Source organism: Mesocricetus auratus, unplaced genomic scaffold, assembly GCF_017639785.1.
Source record: "Mesocricetus auratus isolate SY011 unplaced genomic scaffold, BCM_Maur_2.0 Super-Scaffold_100023, whole genome shotgun sequence".
Classification (NCBI taxonomy): Eukaryota; Metazoa; Chordata; class Mammalia; order Rodentia; family Cricetidae; genus Mesocricetus; species Mesocricetus auratus.
In genome coordinates this window covers 4,745,771-4,752,392 of record NW_024429204.1, presented here as the reverse complement: position 1 = coordinate 4,752,392, position 6,622 = coordinate 4,745,771, and the positions used below count along the sequence as shown (strand labels likewise).

Genomic DNA, 6,622 nt, shown 5'->3' with positions numbered 1-6,622 from the left:
CTAGCTTCAGGATGAGTGTCAACGTGCCTGGGCCCAAGTCTGTCGTTATTTAGATAGGAGCCATTTACCAACGAGGCCAGGGCAGCCTGTAGCCATTAAGCCCATATCTTAAAGACAACAGGAGTGACTTGAGCTCTCTGAACTCAAGGCAGGATGGAATAGATTTCCAATATACAGCCCCAGACACACTGTTGCGGTTAGAGGTCTCCCACCTCCTATTGGGGTGGTTCACCGGTTAAGCCAAAACTCTCCAGTGATTTTCTCCAGGAAGTGTAATCCGATACCCTGGCCTGTGGAGGAGTCCCTGACCTGTCCTGAACTGGACCTGAGGGGACCACCATCCCAGCCTTCACTGAGGCCTGCCTTCTTGGCGTGGCGGGGTGGGGAGCATGTATCGTGTTGTGTCTTGAGCACAGAGGACAACTTATGGGTGTTGGTGGTTTTCTCCTCCCAACACGTGAGTCCTGGGGAATAAAACTCAGGCTTCAGGCCTGGCGGTAAGCGCCTTTACCAACCGAGCTGCCCTGCCTGGCCCCCACTCCAACAAAGCTTTTCAGTGATGATAAACGAGCGTTTGCCTCTGGCTTCCGGCTCTTCAGCACCTTGGTCTTCCTGTTTTCACTGCGTCTTTCCTTCCCTGCCCTTGGTTTCCTTCCTCTCTTCCCCACGGCTGCTGTGGAAACCTCCCAGCCAGGGGAGAGGCAGACAGAAGGCAGAGGCGGGCCAGGTGTAAGAGAACAAGGTATAAAGATATCCCGTAGTGACTCCCAGATCTTTGTTTGCTGACCAAAGAGAGGGAAAAGGCCTTCCAAGAGGAAAGCTTCCTATAAACTCGTCCTCGTTGAAGCACATGACTAATACGAGATGACATGTTGCCACCACATCCCACCTGATGTTAAAATGCCTAGGTTTACCCAGTAACCAGACACAGACCGCGACCCAACCATCCCACGTGGAGTTTATTGGGATACATGGAGGGACAGGAGGGTGAGAGGTAACCAACCTGTGCAGAGCTGAGAGAGAGAGAGAGAGAGAGAGAGAGAGAGAGAGAGAGAGAGAGAGAGAGAGGGGAGAGAGAGAGAAGATATCAGAGAGAGACAGAGAGAGAGAAGATATCAGAGAGACAGAGAGAAGATGAGATAGAGAGTAAAGGAGAAAGCAAGAGAGAACATAAGCGGGCAGGGTTAGTCCTTTAAAGGGGTCCTTTGCATCTGTGTGGTTCTCACAGAACTCTGGGCTGGCCAGAGAGCTGCCTGAGTGCATCCTGCCAGGTAACAGGGCAGGCCAGCCTAATGCCTGAACCTTTCACCACCACCGGTGGGAACTTTTATGAGCGACTCGCAGACTTCAAACTGAAGGAACAGGGCTATGACACTGGGGCTCCGGCATCGGTTAGAGGCGTGAGGGCTTGCTGGAACCTCCTCTGCTCACCCTCTGCGCTTCTCGGCTGCTGCTGGGAGACGGCAATAAAAATAAATAAATAAATAAATAAATAAATAAATAAATAAATAAATAAATAAATAAATGTGACTCGGAGAACACATGACCCAGCAGGGACGCTGCAGGAGCTGGGGTCAGTGGTCAACCCTTTGGGTTTTAACTTGTCCGAACTGAAATCTCAGGTTCACAGCTATGTGAGTGACCTCAGAGGGGTTCTCTCTCCTCTCCCCTCCTGCCTCTATCTCTCTCTGTCTCTGTCTCTCTCTGTGTCTCTGTCTCTTTCTCCCTCTCTCTCTCTGTCTCTTTCTCCCTCTCTCTCTCTGTGTCTCTGTCTCCCTCTCTCTCTCTGTGTCTCTGTCTCTGTCTCTGTCTCTGTCTCTGTCTCTCTCTCTGTTATACAGTGAGACTTGGGTAGCTATACTTCTTACCCAGAAACCCAGAGCGCCAAAGGAACATAGATGGTGACGCCACTTCCCTTATGGAGGGCTGGGAAGGCATGAAGCCCAACCCCATCACTTCCGGTACCATTCAGAAATGTAACTTGTTATTAGCATCAGTATGTTTGGGACCAGAGATGCTATTTTCTTTTTCTTTTTCTTTTTTCTTTTTCTATTTTGGTTTTTCGAGACAGGGTTTCTCTGTGGCTCTGGAGGCTGTCCTGGAACTCGCTCTTGTAGACCAGGCTGGCCTCGAACTCACAGAGATCTGCCTGCCTCTGCCTATGAAGTGCTGGGATTAAAGGCATGTGCCACCAACGCCCAGCCAGAGATGCTATTTTCATTTCTTTTATATATCTCAACCACCATCCTCCAGTTTGTTACCACGGCTACTGTTTCTAAAATGCTGAATGGTGGCCCATTCTTGCAGGAGGGCTAAGTCTTGGCTTTCTGGTGTCTAATGAAATTTACTTCATAACAAATAAGCTTTCCAACCGGGCGTTGGTGGCGCACGCCTTTAATCCCAGCACTCGGGAGGCAGAGGCAGGCGGATCTCTGTGTAGTTTGAGGCCAGCCTGGTCTACCTAGCGAGAGCCAGGACAGCCTCCAAAGCCACAGAGAAACCCTGTACAGAGAAAACCAAACCAAACCAAAAAAAAAAAAAAAAACAAATAAGTTTTCTGTAGGTAGAGATCTCACGTACCTGCAGCACTGACCACGCCAAATGGGTGGGGAGAGGCAGAGGTGAAGGTCAAGGTCAAGGAAGGAGGAGTCAGACTCTCTCTTGGGGCTGGGGTCGCGGTCAGGGGCCAGCAGAGCGCTGACCTCCATTCTCGGTTTCTCTCTCTAATGAAGTATCGTACGACTTCACTTCCCGGAATATTGGTGGCTCGGTACCCATCTTCAGCTTTCCTTCTCTCTTTAATTAACTGCTTCCTAGCCATCCTGGCTAGTTTTACACTAACTTGACAAAAGCTAGAGTCACCGAAAGGAGGTCTCCGTCAGATCGGGCTGTACTACCAGCCTGTAGGACATTTTCTCAGTTAGTGATGCATGAGGAGGGTCCAGCCCATCGTGGGTGGTGACATCCCTGGAACACTGGTCCTGCGTTATATAAGGAAGCAGGCTGAGCAAGCTAAGGAAAGCAAGCCGGTAAGCAGCTCCCTCCAAGGCCGAGGGTTCTTCCTGCAGTAGAGCAGAGGAAGGGCTGGTCCAGCCTGTCTCTTCCTGGGGGCTGAGCGGGCAGGTGAGTATCTACGACTCAGACCCTCCCCCCATTAGTTACCGGGGAGAAAAAACACACACTGAGTTGGGAGTCTGTCGAAGCAGGATCTCAGTTTATTCCAACAGGCAGGACTTATATAGGACTGAGGTAGGGGATGGGAATCTTAATATAGGGTAAGGTGATGTGAGTAATAAGGGCCAATAGTATTCCACCAAGCAGGCAGGTAGCTAGGCAGGGGGCAATCTTACATCAGGTCTGGCTGAGTCACCCCCATGTGGAGGTTACAGGTCAGAGACAGGTCGCCAAACTCTAGCTAGGCTCAGGAGCTTACACTGGGCCTCGAATCGGAGCCTTTCTTAGGCCCAACACACGGCCTCTTCATCAGCTCCTGCCTCTGGGTCCTGCCCTGTCTGTGTTCCCGTCCTTCCTTCCTTCCTCCCTCCCTCCCCCTCCCTTCTTCCCTTGATGAATTGTGACGTTGAAGTCTAAGCCATATAAACCCTCTCCTCCCCAAGTTGCTTTGGTCACCGTGTTTCATCATAGCAACAGTGACCCTAAGACAATAACAAATTCATTCTCCTTCTCTTTTTAGTTACTTAGTTGATGTGAGAGATCCCAACTCAACATTTTTAGACCTCTAGTGACTAGCCCATCACAGAGTGACTTGCCCTTCTGCCCTCTCCTGAGAAACCGGAGACCTCAAGATAAACCTAAAAGATAACCCTCCCTGATGCAGGAACTAGCTCACCACATCCCTGCTCAATGTTTAACTGTACAATGCCTAAAGAATGCTTGCTTGATATAACCTTCCTGTTAAGACATAAGCTATCATTTAATTTCCTCACCCGTTATGTTTATGATGTTTGCCTAACTCCCCGATTCAGTTTTTCCCTTTTAAAACCCCCAACTGCAGCTACTAGGGGTCGAACTCCTCTGCCCCTGTGAGGGTCATGAGCTCAGCCCCAGTGCACTGATTCCCCGAATAAACCTCGTGTGCTTGCAGCAAGAACAGTCTCTCTTGAATTATTGGGGCGTCGGCTTATCCCGAGACTTGAGTGAGGGTCTCCCCGGCTTATCCCGAGACTTGAGTGAGGGTCTCCCCACCCTCCCACCCCCCACCCCCCCCACCCGGCTCTAAGAATGATGCTTGCCTGTTGGTGTAAATGCAACTCTTCTGAGTGGTTTGAGTGCATCCCCGGCTGGTTCCAGAATTCAGAGAGATCTCAGGATGACCATGGGAGGGCGCACTTGGTGGGCTCTGAGCTGACCAGAGGCAGCTTCACTAGCCAGAGACCGATGCTCTCACATACACACACCTACTCCCCCATTACACCGACACACACGTGCACGCACACACACACATTCATGCACGCGTGTGCACACACACACACACACCCCACACTTCTAGCTTCTCTCCTCCTCTCTCCTCCCTCCCTCCAGGAGTGGCTGGCAGACATCCTAAGTTGTCCTCTGGACTGGCATCTGTAGACTCCTGCACTCTCTCCCCTTCAAGGGAGTGGATATCCAACCAACGCACACAACCTGCTTTCAAAACCTCTCTCAGATCCCACCCTGACAGCTGCCAACTTTGATGATGCCTTAATTACAGGGCCTCTGACTCAGGCTCTTTTAGCCCTGCCTGGTCCTATGGGAAGGTGCGAGAAGGAGCCTCTGCCCAGCTGGTGGTAGAAACAGCATGTCACCAACCAGGGAAAAGATGCAGGTTTCTCTCTGCGTTTCACAAACCCAGACAAGGGTCTGCTGCTTCCCCTAAGTCCTTCACTGTCTGTCTTTGCCAAGGAGAATTTTTTTTTTGTCCTTAACCAAATACAAAACCCTGAAGCAAATCAATGCTTCCACAGTGAGCTGATGTGACATCTCTTGAAGGAAATGAAATATTTAAAGACAGAGCTCTCTGTTTTCCCTCCTGAGGAAGAGACCCCATAATATTCCCATCAACCTTGACATGTGTGAATCATGGAGCTCTCATCCCTGCAGACGCATGATCGTGACTCACCACAAACCTGTGACTGTGGGCTGCACGTGATTCCGACAGTGAAGGCTTTCCCCAGGGAGCTGCGTGACGCCACCGATTGCTTCTTGAGAACCAACCTCTGCCTGCATCTTGACAAAGCCCAGGGATGGGTGAGGGGTAACCCTGTGGCAAGCCTTGCACCACGTGTCACCACAAGACTCCACAAGGGAGCATCTCCCTGATGCCACCGTGTGAACCAGACCTCTTCTTGGAGAAAAAAAAGAAATTTCTTTTTTTTTAATTTCAAGACTTGTTCGGGGAAAATGTATTATTACTTCTTAGAATGAACTTAAGTATACTTTCTATTCAATCAGTCATACCCACTGCTGGGCTTTCCACCAAAATGTCCATGTTGAAACTGAAACCGCTGTGTGGTGATACCAGGAAGCAGGAGTCATCGGAATCGATTAGGCCGTAAGTCCCTGTGAATGCATTCACGCCTTGATAAAAGAGACCCAGAGAACCCGATGCTGAATCAGTGAGGATACAGAGAAATGTTGTCAAAAGAGTCTTCACCGGACCCTGCCATGCTGGCATCCCGACTCCAGAACTCTACGAACTTGATTTCTATTGTTGACAAGGTCCCTGGTCCAGGGTCTTTCTGTGTAGCACTGCAAACGGACAAGGATGTCCATTTCTACGCACAGTTCAAGTTTAATCAACTACTGATGCGCTCCAATCACTCTCCACATACTTACTGCACTCTCCACTTTAACAGCAAAGACAGAACATGAAGATGGGGGAGAGGTGGACCAGTTGTTGTGCCCAAATCCGGAACCCCCAAAATCACCAAGAGGCCCATTTCGATGCAAAAGTAAAGAGTCTTTCATTGTTGTAGTTTAATGAGCTAACCCCATTAGCTCAGGCCTTTCATCCATCCACCCACCCACCACGGGGGAAGGCTGCCGAAAGACCCCGAGAACCCACGAGGCAGGCATCTTATAGGGCACCGTAAGGGGAGTGGCTAGGAGTACACAACAGTCTCAGGATTGGTGCGCTTCCAGGCTTGGACTACCTACCCTGTGTTGATTGGTCAGCTGGTTGCTATGGCCCATAGGCCCTCCCAGGGTGGTTGCTATGCTCTGCATGTCACTGTTGTGCACTTGTCTGAAAAGCACACCCAGAGCCGTAAAGCACAGGCCCACCACTAACTTCTGATTGGCTCCTGGCCACGAAGAGGGCATCAACCTCCTAGTGACCAGGACGGGAGGGGCAAGGTCATGCAAGCACATGTAGAGCAACTGTTGCTCTTGAGAGGACCCAGCTTCAATGCCCAGCACCCACATGGTGGCTCACAACATCTGCAACTCCAGTTCGACGGGATCTGACTCTCTTTGCACCGGGTATGCATGTACATCCATGTAGGCAAAACATCCATACGTGGCCGGGCGTTGGTGGTGCACGCCTTTAATCCCAGTATCGGGAGGCAGAGGCAGGGTTATCTCTGTGAGTTCGAGGCCAGCCTGGTCTACAAGTTCCAGGACA

At 50.6% G+C, this 6,622-nt stretch overlaps 1 long non-coding RNA gene across 1 annotated transcript; it reads right to left on the bottom strand.

The window, feature by feature from the left end:
* Window positions 1-1,183: 1,183 nt before the first annotated feature.
* LOC121133677 lies at window positions 1,184-6,622 on the bottom strand. The gene is made up of 3 exons (XR_005870632.1): window positions 5,120-6,622; window positions 2,581-2,981; window positions 1,184-1,453 (listed from the first exon to the last, which is right to left on the bottom strand). It is a non-coding gene; the product is annotated as an uncharacterized LOC121133677 (long non-coding RNA).